Source organism: Neovison vison, chromosome 1 (genome assembly GCF_020171115.1).
Source record: "Neovison vison isolate M4711 chromosome 1, ASM_NN_V1, whole genome shotgun sequence".
NCBI lineage: Eukaryota > Metazoa > Chordata > Mammalia > Carnivora > Mustelidae > Neogale > Neogale vison.
Window position 1 is genome coordinate 46,783,801 of NC_058091.1, and position 16,866 is coordinate 46,800,666.

The window sequence follows — 16,866 nt, forward strand, 5'->3', positions numbered from 1 at the left end:
GTCCTGGATTTGTGGCCTATGGACTGGGCCTAACTCTGACAGTTTGGTTTTGTTTGCATAGTGTTGGCCTGAATAATATTCCTAAAAACTGTCCATTAGCTGTTAGTTCCTCAGAATTAGATAATACATTATAAATACATTGTAAATGGCTTCACTTGAAAAAAATGAGAAGAGTGGGGTCTGATATCAGACATGGTAACAATTGTCTTGAGCTGGATAGAGCTACTCTCTTTAAAGGAGTCTCTACTTTCTGGTTTACCACGTCCTTATCACTTCCTGCCCATGCCCACACCTGGCCAGTATTTATGTCATCTCTTTTTTTTTTTTTTTTAAAGATTTTATTTATTTATTTGACAGACAGAGATCACAAGTAGGTAGAGAGTCAGGCAGAGAGAGACAGAGGAGGAAGCAGGCTCCCTGCTGAACAGAGAGCCCAATGCGGGACTCGATCCCAAGACCCTGAGATCATGACCTGAGCTGAAGGCAGAGGCTTAACCCACTGAGCCACCCAGGCGCCCCATGTCATCTCTTGGTTTCTTATGACCACTTGAGTTTAAGATTCCTGGTACAGAGTTCCAAAATCATCTAGTTTCTAACTTACAACAAATAGACTGTGCATGATGTTGTTCTAAAGACAATATCTAGTCTACTTCCCTTCTTATTGTACATGTGACACACTATGGACTAAGAATATTTAACTTCCCATAAGAAGCCTGGATTATGCATGAAGAGAAGTAATACCTACTTTAAGTATGCATACACATGGTGGACCTATCTGGTGGCATATAGGAAACCATTAAAGATGATTTTTGGAAGATCTTTAAGGCAAAGGAAAATAATCATTATATGTTAAGTAGGAAAATGCAGATTATATCACTACATATGATATAACTCTATTTTTTACAGGAAAAAAATATATATATTTATATACCTCAAAAAAAAAAAGTCTGAAAGGAGGGAAATGCATTGAAGTATAAAGGTGGTAATCTCTGGCCAATGGAATTGTAAATAATTTTTTAGTTTTTTTAGGGCTTTTTAAAATGCATTCTTGAATTTTTAAATTTTCTTTTGAGTATCTATTACCTTTATAATAAGAGGTGATTAAAAAAACAAAATAGCATTATTTTAGCAATCTGAGTGTACCATTCCAATAACATTTTTTATGGAGCTAGGGAAGATTTTTTTGTCTGTTGGATCTCTCAAATTACTCATTGTGTGTGTATCTTTTTTTAAAACAACATTGAAGGAATATGGACCCTATTAATGGGAGCCTGATGGACAGCTGGAGGATGGCTGGAAGAAAACAAGTACTAATCACTTCCACTACTGGGTGCCTTACTTCATAATTCTCCCTGTTCCCATGTTCCTGGACCTGTAAGACATGAGACAAAAGGAAGTCAAAGAAGTGACATCAAGATACAGAGGACATTAGGAATAGATGAACTCACAAAAGCGAAAGGTTGAGAATAGAAGTTGAGACTAAAGTGTAAAGAAGAGAGAGAAATAAAAGACAAATAAAGGATATTTAAAGCATTGAGATATAGATGTTAAACAAAATATAATCAAAGTAAGAACAAGTAAGGAAAAAAAAACCTTAGAAGCTTAGCAATGTAAAGTTTCAATAAAGGGAGAGGCAAACATAAAAGGAAAAAAAAAGGATAAAAACTCAGGAATAAAACACATGTAACCATAAAAGAATTAAAGTTAATTTCAATAATGCAATTTAAACAGTGAGCAAAAGAAACTTAAAAAGAAACTAAAACTTTGAAAGGGTAGAATAAAAGATTACAAAGGCATAAAAATAGTAAGTAAAAAATTTAAATGATTTAAAAGAAGATAAAATAGTAAAATCAAGAAGCTTAAAAACTAAAAGAATGTATAAGACAATTCTGAAGAAACATGTCCTCATCAGAACTGTAATAGCCAGTTTACAGTAGAAGCTTACTAGGTACCAGGAACTCTACTTTAATTCATGTAATCCTTTCACTCACTCTGTGAGGTCAGTGTTATTGTCTTCCTCCTCCCTTGAAGCAAGAGAAAGCAAGGCATACAGGTGAGAGGCTCCCCTGTAGGCGCTGAATGGGAAGGGGTGGGTCCTGGACTTGAATTCTTAACCTGCCCAGATCTAGGAGTCTTCTTGACCACTTGAACATGCATACTATGATTTAATTTAGATGAAATGGTGATTTTAGAGATAAATGCTGCTAAAACAATATGTCCTCTGAAGTTGAAAAATATTTAAAATAAATAAAATTCCAATGAAGGAAGAGGAACACAAAGACCAAGATGATAGAAGTAGCAAAGTCTACTGTGCTGGACTGACACCTCTTGGGGATGGGGACAGATGCATGAGGGCAGAGGGCAAGATCTGGGTAACATTCTGTACTCTCCCCAAGGAGAGTACACAGACTTGCACAATCTGCATAGAATACATGCTCCCCTAGCCCCAGGAGGTCCGTGCATCCAACACTGGTCCAACAGCGATGTTAGCTGCTCAGATATTGTGAGGAAGGCTAACATAGAGCTATCTTTACTTATTTAAGGGGATAGAAGGTTTGGGAATACGTAGAAAGTTATAAGACAATCCCATATCTTTTTAGTTAAATCTCTCTTACAGAAAGTTGAGATATTTGAGCCCCATGACTGTGTGCTTTTCTTTAAAAGAGGATTTTGATTACTGTTTTTATTTTCCAAAGCATCTTTAGCAGATAAATGCTATTAAATGTAACTCACTAACTCACTGCACTGAGTTTATAGCACATTATTTTTTGAGACTTTTTATTTAATATATACTAAGTGGGTACAGGGAAAAGCAAAGAAGTGGCATAATCAAAAAGAACTTTTGGGGGAGATTTGATGACAGTATCAAATCTTTTTGTTTATTTGTTTGTTTGCTACTACATCCCCCTCGGTGCCTGTTGATAATCTCAAATCCTAAGTGTTATTTTCAACAAAATTTCAAAAGTCAAATTCAACTGGTTCCTGAGACTCAATCCCTCACACATAATAGGTACCAATAACTTACGGAAAAGTACTGTTTGGATAATGCAAACACTTAAATATGAGAACTTTTATTACAAAGTCTCGGCAGAATCTGGAAGAAATTTCCATGTCAATCTGTTAGAATTCCTTGTTGCTAACCAAAAGTTTGACAAAATTTTACAGGAAATATAGACTGATTTTATCTTTTCTTTTGGCAGTTGCTATCATGCTAAAATCCATATAGGACATTACTGTTCTGACTGCCTTAAAGTTCAAAAGGTACCACAAAATACCATTGCAATCTACTTGGTCTTAAAATGTAAAGATAATACAAGATAGTGGAAGTGAGGGGAAAGAGTGCTGAGCATTGCAGGTAATTTTTCTTTTTAATGTTTATTTTCCTTTGAAATAAGGTAATATTGGACTTTCTGGTTAAAGACATTGGAATAAAGATCTTTCTGTCCCTATCTCTATGTAAAAGCCAACTTCAAAGAAAGAGGAGGATGAGAAATAGCAAACTTTACTTTGATGAGATTAAAAAATACTTCAAACACTGAACTGAAAAATAAACACAAAACTGCTAAGTGCAGCAAATACTGGACGAGGAGAAGGGTATGTCTGTGTGTGGTGGGCACAGGGGATGCCAAGAGATGAACTTTGTCTCTTCAGATTTCAAGCAAAGAGTGCAGATGCAAGATACTCATAGTTGGCAGCCTACGTAGCCTGAGGTACATGGTTCAGTGTTTTGTGAGCCATGGAAGATTCCCTGAACTCTATTTAACTCCCAAGATTAGAGACGTAGGTGGGGCTAAATGCCTAACTCAAGGTAGGATCCTATCCAGGATACCACATTACATTTAGTTATCATGTCTCCTTAGATTCCTATTGGCTGTGCCAATTTCTTGGATTTTTCTTGTTTTTGATGACCTTGACATGTATGAAGAGTTCCACTTAGATATATTGTACAACATTCCTCAGTTGAGAGTTGTCTAAAATTTTTTCTTATGATTAGACTAGAGTTATAGGTTTTAAAGAAGTGCCATTCTGATCATAATGTATCAAGCATACTTCAACATGGCTTATTACTGTTGATATTAACCTTGATCACCTAGCTGAGGTAATATGTGTCAGATTTTTCCATGATAAAATCACTCTTTTTCTTCCCTTTCCATATCATATTCTTCAGAAGAAAGTGGTTGCCTCTCCTCGAGGGAAGAATATCTTCACATATTATTTGGAATTTTTCTGCAAGGAGACTTGTCTGTTTTCTGTCCATCTATTCATTTATTCAGTCCATCAGTGTGGACTCATGACTATTTCTTTTATACTTTAGGTTATGATTTAATACCAAATTTTGTTCTAAAAATTATTTCATCATTGGAGCTCTTTCAAATGGCTCATGCATCTTTTTGACATACCTCATCATTGTGGAGATTATATATATATACATATATGTATATATATATAAATAATCTTATTTATTTATGTGAGAGAGAGTGAACAAGCATGAGCAGGGGGAGGGGTAGATAATCTCAAGGAGACTCTGCACTGAGTGCAAAGCTGGACATGGGGCTGAATCCCACAACGGTCAGATCATGACCTGAGTGAAAACCAAGAGTCCAAAGCCCAAGTGACTGAGCAACTCAGGCACCCCTTTAATTGTATATATTAAGGTTCACTCTTTGTACTGTAAAATTTTATGGATTTTGACAAATGCATAATACTATGTGTTTACCATAAGAGTATCATACAAAACAGTTCTATTACCATTAAAAAAATCCCCTGTGCTTTACCTATTTAACCATCTCTGTTAAGTCCCTGATCTCTTGACAACAACTGATTTGTTTACTCTTTCTGTAGTTTAATGTCATATAATGGGATCATACAGTGTGTAGCTTTTTCAGAATGTTTTCTTTCACTTAGCAATATGCACTTAAGATATACACCCATGTCTTCACAGGGCTCAATATCTCATTTATCATTAAATAATATTCTATATTTTATCACTGAATAATTATACAATTTGTTTATCCACTTATCTGTTGAAGGATATCTTGGTTGGACCCAGTTTTGGGCAATTTGAGCAAAGCTGCTATAATCAATTACATACGGGTTTTCTGCCAACTTAAGTTTTTGAATCAGATGGGAACGTGATTACCTGGGATACCTAGGACTGTAATAGTTGTTTTGTGTGAAAGAGTATTTTTGCTTTTGTCAGAAACTGCCAAACTGTCTTCCCAAGTGGCATTTTGAATTGTCACCAGAAATGAATGAGTTGCTCCAATCCTCACCAGTAACTGGTATTGTTAATCTTTGGAATTTTAGCCGTTCTCAGAGTTATGCAGTGGTATTTCATTGTTTTAGTTTTCATTTCCCTGATGACATATGATTTTGAGCATCTTTTCATATGCTTATTTGCCATCTGTGTGTCTTCTTTGGTGAGATGTCTGTTCAGATCTTTTGCTCATTTTTTAATTGGGTAGTATTTCTTTTTCCTTGTCTTGGAAATTCTTTCCTAGGCCTCAGCTTGCTCTTTTTCTGGTTTCTTATCTCTAAGTAAGGAGATGCCAGCCAGGCCTGATATTTGTATTCCAACTAGTGTAGGATTCCCTTGGTCCCACTCACCATTCACCTGGGACTTGAAGGAATCGCTTTGGCTCCTAGAACCATGAGATTTACATAGCAACTAGTGTATACCTACTGTGTATCTGCTTGGCTGGAAAAGAACTTGTTTCTTTTGCCTTATTCTGTGATACGTGGACAGAAATTACTCTTGATAATTTGAACCCATCTGTATTTTTCCTTTTTCAGACCCCAGAATCTTCATTCCCATGACTCTACCTGTCCTTTCTACTCCTTCTTATGGCCAGCACACACTAGGTGCAATTAATGTACCTGGCCTAATTTTTCACTCCCAGATATACTGAATTACTTACACTTATAATCTATAAAACAGATGAAGGAAGAGAGCTATTGTTGCATGGGATGAAGGATATTTCATTGATTACTTTCGAAAACAGGTATCCTAGTAAGAGTGTGACTATTAGCTTCTGCAAATACCCTGCATCTCCAAGGACAGTGATACATTGGAAGAGAGAGAAATTCTCACTAACCATAACAGCTCTCATTATTAAGCTCTTAAAATGTGCCTGGCACTTTGCTGAACAACATTGTAAATGTATTATGATATTTAATTCTTAATGCAACCCTCTAAGATAGAAATAACTGTCTTCAATTTACAGATAAGGGAATATAAAACTTAGGGAAATAGCTGAGGACACACTACTAATAAGCAGCAGAGCTGGGATTCAAATGGAAGACAATCTGACTCTGAAACTTATGTTTCCAACCAATATTTTCTTCCTTCTTATTGGGCTTTGCTCTTCTGGGTCAGTTACACTTCATTCAGTGCGATTTCTCTTTGGAGTCTAGAAGTGGTGTTTAATATTCATATTTTTGGTTCTATAATGATTTCATATTTTAGTGACTAGGAAATTTGTAGAATGAATTTTGAATTGCTCAGGAGCTGCCATTTTTATCCATCTCTACAACTGACATTAGAAAAATGAACTTGCGGGGATAAGGAGTCAAGATGGCGGAGAAGTAGCAGGCTGAGACTACTTCAGCTAGCAGGAGATCAGCTAGATAGCTTATCTAAAGATTGCAAACACCTGCAAATCCATCGGCAGATCAAAGAGAAGAAGAACAGCAATTCTGGAAACAGAAAAACAACCACTTTCTGAAAGGTAGGACTGGCGGAGAAGTGAATCAAAAGCGTTGGGAAGTTGGACCCAGGGGGGAGGGGCCGGCTCCCGGCAAGTGGCGGAGAAACGGAACATAAAATCAGGACTTTTAAAAGTCTGTTCCGCTGAGGGACATCGCTCCAGAGGCTAAACCGGGGCGAAGCCCACGCGGGTTCAGCGTGGCCTCAGGTCCCGCAGGGTCACAGAAGGATGGTGGGTGTCTGAGTGTCGCAGAGCTTGCGGATATTGGAACAGGAAAGCCGGCTACAGAGACAGAGCCGACAGTAAGCTCGCAGCTCGGGGTTACCTTGAACCAGCCGCAGGCTCGGTGAGCTCGGAGCGCGGCCGGAGGTCAGGCAGACGGGAGTTACTAGGAGCTGTTCGCTGAGGGCGCACTGAGGAGTGAGGCCCTGGGCTCTCAGCTCCTCCTGGCTGGAGACCAGGAGGCCGCCATTTGTATTCCCGTCCTCTGGAACTCTACGGAAAACGCTCGGGAAACAAAAGCTCCTGAAAGCAAACCCAAGCGATTACTCAGCCAGGTCCCTGGTAAGGGCGGTGCAATTCCGCCTGGGGCAAAGACACTTGAGAATCACTACACCAGGGCCCTCCCCCAGAAGATCAGCAAGAAATGGAGCCAAGACCAAGTTCACCTACCAAGGAGTGTGGTTTCAATGCCAAGGAGAGCAGCAGAATTCCAGAGGAGGAGAAAGCAAAGCACGGAACTCATGGCTTTCTCCCTGTGATTTTTTAGTCTTGCAGTTAATTTAATTTTTTTCTTTTTCATTTTTTTTTCTCTTCTTCTGCTAAAATTTTTTTTAACTTTTACCCTTTTCTTTTTTAACGTTTTTTAACTAAGTTTTTAACTAAGTTAAAAACTTTTTAAAGTTTATCTAATATATATATTTTTTCTTTTATACTTTTCTTTATTCGTTTTCTTTTTTTAATTCTTTTTTTTTCTTTCTTTCTTTTTGAACCTCTTTTTATCCCCTTTCTCCCCCCTCACGATTTGGGATCTCTTCTGATTTGGTTAAAGCATATTTTCCTGGGGTTGTTGCCACCCTTTCAGTATTTACTTGCTCCTTCATATACTCTTATCTGGACAAAATGTCAAGGTGGAAAAATTCACCACAAAAAAAAGAACACGAGGCAGTACCGAAGGCTAGGGACCTAATCAATACAGACATTGGTAATATGTCAGATCTAGAGTTCAGAATGACAATTCTCAAGGTTCTAGCCAAGCTCAAAAAAGGCATGGAAGATATTAGAGAAACCCTCTTGGGAGATATAAAAGCCCTTTATGGAGAAATAAAAGAACTAAAATCTAACCAAGTTGAAATCAAAAAAGCTATTAATGAGGTGCAATGAAAAATGTAGGCTCTCACTGCTAGGATAAATGAGGCAGAAGAAAGAATTAGCGATATAGAAGACCAAATGACAGAGAATAAAGAAGCTAAGCAAAAGAGGGCAAACAGCTACTGGACCACGAGGAGAGAATTCGAGAGATAAGTGACACCATAAGACGAAACAACATTAGAATAATTGGGATTCCAGAAGAAGAAGAAAGAGAGAGGGGAGCAGAAGGAATACTGGAGAGAATTATTGGGGAGAATTTCCCCAATATGGCAAAGGGAACGAGCATCAAAATTCAGGGGGTGCAGAGAATGCCCCTCAAAATCAATAAGAATAGGCCCACACCACGTCACCTAATAGTAAAATTTACAAGTCTTAGTGACAAAGAGAAAATCCTGAAAGCAGCCCGGGAAAAGAAGTCTGTACATACAATGGTAAAAATATTAGATTGGCAGCTGACTTATCCACAGAGACCTGGCAGGCCAGAAAGAGCTGGCATGATATTTTCAGAGCACTAAACGAGAAAAACATGCAGCCAAGAATACTATATCCAGCTAGGTTATCATTGAAAATAGAAGGAGAGATTAAAAGCTTCCAGGACAAACAAAAACTGAAAGAATTTGAAACACCAAACCAGCTCTACAGGAAATACTGAAAGGGGTCCTCTAAGCAAAGAGAGAGCCTATAAGTGGTAGATCAGTAAGGAACAGAGACAATATACAGTAACAGTCACCTTACAGGCAATACAATGGCACTAAATTCATATATCTCAATAGTTACCCTGAATGTTAATGGGCTAAATGCCCCAATCAAAAGACACAGGGTATCAGAATGGATAAAAAAACAAAACCCATCTATATGTTGCCTCCAAGAAACTCATTTTAAGCCCAAAGACACCTCCAGATTTAAAGTGAGGGGGTGGAAAAGAATTTACCATGCTAATGGACATCAGAAGAAAGCAGGAGTGGCAATCCTTATATCAGATCAATTAGATTTTAAGCCAAAGACTATAATAAGTAATGAGGAAGGACACTATATCATACTCAAAGGGTCTGTCCAACAAGAAGATCTAACAGTTTTAAATATCTATGCCCCAACGTAAGAGCAGCCAACTATAAAAACCAATTAATAACAAAATCAAAGAAACACATCAACAATAATACAATAATAGTAGGGGACTTTAACACTCCCCTCACTGCAATGGACAGATAATCCAAGCAAAAGATCAGCAAGGAAATAAAGGCCTTAAACGACACACTGGACCAGATGGACAGATATATTTAGAACATTTCATCCCAAAGCAACAGAATACACATTCTTCTCTAGTGCACATGGAACATTCTCCAGAATAGATCACATCCTCGGTCCTAAATCAGGACTCAACCAGTATCAAAAGATTGGGATCATTCCCAGCATATTTTCAGACCACAATGCTCTGAAGCTAGAACTCAACCACAAGAGGAAGTTTGGAAAGAACCCAAATACATGGAGACTAAACAGCATCCTTCTAAAGAATGAATGGGTCAACCAGGAAATTAAAGAAGAATTGAAAAAAATCATGGAAACAAATGATAATGAAAATACAATGGTTCAAAATCTGTGGGACACAACAAAAGCAGTCCTGAGAGGAAAATATATAGTGGTACAAGCCTTTCTCAAGAAACAAGAAAGGTCTCAGGTACACAACCTAACCCTACACCTAAAGGAGCTGGAGAAAGAACAAGAAAGAAACCCTAAGCCCAGCAGGAGAAGAGAAATCATAAAGATCAGAGCAGAAATCAATGAAATAGAAACCAAAAAAACAATAGAGCAAATCAACGAAAGTAGGAGCTGGTTCTTTGAAAGAATTAATAAAATTGATAACCCCCTGGCCAGACTTATCAAAAAGAAAAGAGAAAGGACCCAAATAAATAAAATCATGAATGAAAGAGGAACAATCACAACTAACACCAAAGAAATACAAACTATTACAAGAACATACTATGAGCAACTCTACGCCAATAAATTTGACAATCTGGAAGAAATGGATGCATTCCTAGAAACATATAAACTACCATAATTGAACCAGGAAGAAACAGAAAGCCTGAACAGACCCATAACCAGTAAGGAGATTGAAACAGTCACTAAAAGTCTCCAAAAAAACAAAAGCCCAGGGCCAGATGGCTTCCCGGGGAAATTCTACCAAACATTTAGAGAAGAACTAATTCCTATTCTCCTGAAACTGTTTCAAAAAATAGAAATGGAAGGAAAACTTCCAAACTCATTTTGTGAGGCCAGCATCACCTTGATCCCAAAACCAGTCAAGGATCCCATCAAAAAAGAGAGCTATAGACCAATATCCTTGATGAACACAGATGCAAAAATTCTCACCAAAATACTAGCCAATAGGATTCAACAGTACATTAAAAGGATTATTCACCACGACCAAGTGGGATTTATTCCAGGGCTGCAAGTTTGGTTCAACATCCGCAAATCAGTCAGTGTGATACAACACATCAATAAAAGAAAGAACAAGAACCATATGATACTCTCAATAGATGCTGAAAAAGTACTTGACAAAGTACAGCATCTCTTCCAGATCAAAACTCTTCAAAGTGTAGGGATAGAGGGCGCATACCTCAATATCATCAAAGCCATCTATGAAAACCCCACCGCAAATATCATTCTCAATGGAGAAAAACTGAAAGCTTTTCCGCTAAGGTCAGGAAAACAGCAGGGATGTCCATTATTATTACCACTGCTATTCAACATAGTACTAGAAGTCCTAGCCTCAGCAATCAGACAACAAAAGGAAATTAAAGGCATCCAAATCAGCAAAGAAGAAGTCAAACTATCACTCTTTGTAGATGACATGATACTATATGTGGAAAACCCAAAAGACTCCACTCCAAAACTGCTAGAACTTGTACAGGAATTCAGTAAAGTGTCAGGATATAAAATCAATGCACAGAAATCAGTTGCATTTCTCTACATCAACAATAAGACAGAAGAAAGAGAAATTAAGGAGTCAATCCCATTTACAATTGCACCCCAAACCATAAGATACCTAGGAATAAACCTAACCAAAGAGGCTAAGAATCTATACTCAGAAAACTATAAAGTACTCATGAAAGAAATTGAGGAAGACACAAAGAAATGGAAAAATGTTCCATGCTCCTGGATTGGAAGAATAAATATTGTGAAAATGTCTATGCTACCTAAAGCAATCTACACATTTAATGCAATTCCTATCAAAGTACCATCCATCTTTTTCAAAGAAATGGAACAAATAATTCTAAAATTTATATGGAACCAGAAAAGACCTCGAATAGCCAAAGGGATATTAAAAAAGAAAGCCAAAGTTGGTGGCATCACAATTCCAGACATCAAGCTCTATTACAAAGCTTTCATCATCAAGACAGCATGGTACTGGCACAAAAACAGACACATAGATCAATGGAACAGACTAGGGAGCCCAGAAATAGACCCTCAACTCTATGGTCAACTAATCTTCGACAAAGCAGGAAAGAATGTCCAATGGAAAAAAGACAGCCTCTTCAATAAATGGTGTTGGGAAAATTGGACAGCCACATGCAGAAAAATGAAATTGGACCATTTCCTTACACCACACACAAAAATAGACTCAAAATGGATGAAGGACCTCAATGTGAGAAAGAAATCCATCAAAATCCTTGAGGAGAACACAGGCAGCAACCTCTTCGACCTCAGCCACAGCAACATCTTCCTAGGAAAATCGCCAAAGGCAAGGGAAACAAGGGCAAAAATGAACTATTGGGATTTCATCAAGATCAAAAGCTTTTGCACAGCAAACAGTGAACAAAATCAAAAGACAATGGACAGAATGGGAGAAGATATTTGCAAACGACATATCAGATAAAGGACTAGTGTCCAAAATCTATAAAGAACTTAGCAAACTCAACACCCAAAGAACAAATAATCCAATCAAGAAATGGGCAGAGGACATGAACAGACATTTCTGCAAAGAAGACATCCAGATGGCCAACAGACACATGAAAAAGTGCTCCATATCACTCGGCATCAGGGAAATAAATACAAATCAAAACCACAATGAGATATCACCTCACACCAGTCAAAATGGCTAAAATCAACAAGTCAGGAAATGACAGATGCTGGCGAGGATGCGGAGAAAGGGGAACCCTCCTACACTGTTGGTGGGAATGCAAGCTGGTGCAACCACTCTGGAAAACAGCATGGAGGTTCCTCAAAATGTTGAAAATAGAACTGCCCTATGACCCAGCAATTGCACTACTGGGTATTTACCCTAAAGATACAAACGTAGTGATCCAAAGGGGCACGTGCACCCGAATGTTTATAGCAGCAATGTCCACAATAGCCAAATGGAAAGAACCTAGATGTCCATCAACAGATGACTGGATAAAGAAGATGTGGTATATATACACAATGGAATACTATGGAGCCATCAAAAGAAATGAAATCTTGTCATTTGCGACAACATGGATGGAACTAGAGCGTATCATGCTTAGCGAAATAAGTCAAGCGGAGAAAGACAACTACCATATGATCTCCCTGATATGAGAAAGTGGTGATGCAACATGGGGGCTTAAGTGGGTAGAAGAATAAATGAAACAAGATGGGACTGGGGGGGAGACAAACCATAAGTGACTCTTAATCTCACAAAACAAACTGAGGGTTGCTGGGGGAAGGGGGGTTGGGAGAAGGGGGGTGGGGTTATGGACATTGAGGAGGGTATGTGCTTTGGTGAGTGCTGTGAAGTGTGTAAACCTGGCAATTCACAGACCTGTACCCCTGGGGATAAAAATATATGTTTATAAAAAATTAAAAATTAAAAAAAAATTGAACTTGCAAAAACAGATTTTACCTCCTAAATTACAGTACACATGTGTGAATTAGAAAGCACCTCACTGCTATGTTTCATTTCAATAAAGATACTATAAATATTGTCAGTCAATATATCACCTTCCATTTGAGAACTTTACTGCCTCTATACCATTCATAAATCATCAAACCATTTTGGGAAGCAGGAGAGTTACTTAATAAATGATTCTTATTAATTTGAAGTTGAATGTTGAATTCTCTGATATTTTCACATCTTTTCATGTTTATTAATAGGGGGAAAAAAACCCCATAAACATGTTCCAAAACAGGAATGAAGCTTAAATCTCTGCTGACTCAGAGATTCCAGATCTATGTAGTAGAAACATGAGACAGTTGTTCAGTTCATTTGAATTAACAGAGTCCTACATTATTCTACAATACAACTGACAGTGCCTCTGAAAGCACTGCATTTTTGTATTTTGGTTTCTCTGCTTACCATACAAGGTCATTGGTGACTTTCTCTTTGGGATTCTGGGCCATGAGGCAAGATGAAGTTAGTGTCACTCCCAAGAAACAGATGGTAATATGTTAATGAACTGGAATTAAAATAAAAACTTAAAAAAATAGAAACAAATGGTAAAATAATTTTCCTTGAGAGGCTTAGAAGTAAGTAAGCAGAACTTTCTCCTTGAGATGCATCTGGGTTTGTAAGTGGTTGATTGAGTGGCTATGAGCCATGCGTGGGCCTTAGCATTTCTTCCAAATGAGATAGAAAATAACAGAATTTGGGGGGAAAATTTTTCACACTGCCAATTATATCTTACCTCCTGGAGAGACTAACCAGATAGATTCCATTGACAATATGTAGAAAAAGCATTTAAGTGCCACTGTGTTGTCCCCAGAGCTTTAGTCAGTCATAATCCTTCCTCAAGACTATAAAAACATCACCCAAAATTATTTCACCTTTTTGTTAATTAAAAGAATGCTTTGACCTTTCTCAAACAGCTGCTCCCTAGAAAATTCCTTTTAGCTGAAGCCATACTTTACCCTGGCCTTCCAAACAACCTAATTTCTATGCAAACAGGTTTCCTCATACTCATTTGAAAGTTGGGAAGTTAACATGGTTTTTTTTGACTCACAGAGTTATTTTCTGGATTGACTTCCAATTGAATTAGAGCAAACAGACTGGGACTGTGATCACTAACATGCATTCACATGTCCCTAGGCAAATGCTACACATTTTTGATGTACTCCTACAAATTCTTGGTGTTCAACTTTCTATATTCTATGTTAAGCATGAACTCAGTCTTAATAGAACTTAATAGCTAGTACAATCATGAAGTATACTGCTATTTATGGCTAGTTTCTGTTCTGATTGACTGGTGCTCATATTAGATATTTGGACTATCACCCTTGTTAAACAGCCATACTTTAACACTGATATGTGGAATACGTGATTATAGAAATACAGAAAGTATTTAGAATACTCTATTACTATTTATTAGAATTAGAATTAGTATTAGTATTAGTATTTATTAGTAGTATTTATAATACTACTTTAGAATGTTTAGAAACATTCCACAATGTTTGGAAAACATTTTATTTCCTAATATGCGGTGAGTCAAATCTCAGTTTTTGGAAGAATGGGTAAATGAATGGGCTGTATTATGCCATATAACCATGTAAGTTCATTTCACCATTTAGTTTAAATGTTAGTTATTGGGAGAAACAGTCTGCCACAGGCCCTGAGCTTCCTTGTGCATTCTTGCTGGAATCTTCTCACTCTTTAATGGACCATTTATCAGAGTTGTGTTTGCAGCAAGGAATTTTGAGAGATAAGGTACCATCTTCACCAAAAGCAAGGCTGGTTTACTTCTGCTTACTATAAAAGTGGTGAATAAGCAAAGCTTAGAATTTCTGCCCTCTAAATGCAACCTGTTTTGTTTGTAGGCATCCATCATGAGCCCTTTGCATTGCCCTCATGAAACTTGGGAGCATGGAGACCCGAAGCAAATAACCGTAAAGCTCACCACTGCTTTTGCTGTGAGTAGTAGAGTTCTTTGTTTCCAACCCATTGGTCTCATGCCTTTTGTCAGTATCCAAGAAATAGCAACATGTTCATTTATTAATAAGTATGGTAAAAGTTAAAAACCCTAAACAGTTCCTGGTACTTTGGCAATATTTCTATTCCTACCCATAAGTCCTGTAAGTTATATCATTTCAAACATTTCAAACTGACCATGATCAGTATAGAATCTTGGTTTTAGTTCTGCTTCTACTACTAAGTGAATGATCTTGAGGAAGTTTTGTTCCTCATCTATTTCTTCATCTATAAAATGAGACTCCATTTCTTCATCTATAAAATGAGGGGAACCAGATCAGTGTTTTGCAAATCCTCTGGAGAAACTATGGCCAATCATTTCAAGAATCCTTTCATTAGCTCCTGAGTGAGGCTGTTGGATACAGTTGAGAGCAGGGATATTACTGTGTTGACTCGCCTTGGCCTCTACCTTCAGCAGGGCCACCAGATGTGCTGTAGTTGCTGTCCCTGGTCAGGGTCTTTCACATTTCCCTTAGCCACCATTTCCTCTGTTCTCCTCATACTTCCTAATATTCTCATTTCCTGTTTCTCAGACAGAAAAATGAAGATAATCAGAATTTTTCCTCCCTATCTCATGACCCACTGGCACCTTTCTGAGTACTACTAAAGAAAGAGGAGAAGGTTCTCTACTCTCAAATTCCCTCACCTACCTGCCATTGAATCAGTCTTTCCAAGGTTTGACTGCTAGCAAGGCACATGGCCCTGCCCTGGAGACTCTTGCTTTCCAAGACCATGGAATATTTGGCTAAAGAAGGAGCAAAAAAAGCTGGCTCTTGGTAGGATGACCAGCTGTCCTGATTTTCCTAGGACCGAAGGTATTCTCAGAACATGAGAGGTTCCTTTTTTCAAACCAGGATAGTCCTGGGCAAAGCACGACATGTTGGTTGCCCTACTAAACCTATAGTTCCACACATTATGGTATAAGTTTACATCATGTTGTCCTCAAAGTCTAGGGTTCTTAAGCTCAAAAGTCAAGAATTGGACTTTTTCCCTGCATTTTTCTCTAACACCCATATCCTAAGGAAGAAAAAAGAAGAAAACATAGTGGGGAATGTTGGCTAACATAAAAAGTATTATCCTCTTTAATAACTTACAGTCTAAAATTGTTTCATTATGATCTTTTTGTAATGAATTCCTAGGTAGTAGGGCTAAAAATATTTGTGAAAGTGCTTAGAGTAAAGGCCGGATATAAAAAAGAACAAAAACAGAAGGAGGGAGAATGTATATCCACACAGTAAAAAGCAATTGTTAGGAAATAAAATTAAGTATGAATAATAGTGGTTAATTTGGGGTTTTAATTTTTATTTTAATATTTATACTTCTTTGTATTTTAAATTTGCTTATTTTAACCACATACTTTTGTAATTGGAAAACCTTCATTAAACAAAGCTGAAAAATGAGAAAGAAGAAAAGATGACAAGGTGAAAGTGTCAAAGACCATGTCATGAAATGTTAGGATTCCATACTAGAGACAATGGGAATCCAACTGGTGATTTTTTTAAGCAAGAAAATAACTTTTACTGGGTTAGAGAGCATTAAAGATGAGACTTTCAAAGTATCCTCATGATACATAGGTAGATAGTTTCCTGGAATATTTGGATTGAAATAGGTCTTTTGCTTTCAAATTCAAAAATAGCGGAAGGGCAAATCTTCAGAGAGTGACTTGAGATTCACTGGGGACCAACCAAGGACCCAGCTCAGTGCCTGCCAAATATTTTCACTTAGGTGAGCACTTCTTTCTCCGACTCAGGTGAGCTGCCCTTTTCTTCATCAAAATCATCTAAAGGTCAGCTAGAGCGCTTGTTGAATTTGTCAGTCTCCATTGCCTCTGAGTGTCTGGTAATCTGTAGGTTTCTGTGTTGTCACCTTTCT

At 37.6% G+C, this 16,866-nt stretch overlaps 1 long non-coding RNA gene across 1 annotated transcript in view; it reads left to right on the forward strand.

Moving 5' to 3' along the window:
* The window catches only part of LOC122905089, a 161,056-nt gene extending 145,026 nt beyond the window's left edge, over positions 1 to 16,030 (forward strand). Inside the window, exons 3-4 of the long non-coding RNA XR_006384316.1 lie at positions 14,844 to 14,936; positions 15,528 to 16,030. This is a non-coding gene — a long non-coding RNA (uncharacterized LOC122905089). The remainder of the gene's footprint in view (positions 1 to 14,843; positions 14,937 to 15,527) is intronic.
* The last annotated feature ends 836 nt before the right edge of the window (positions 16,031 to 16,866 follow it).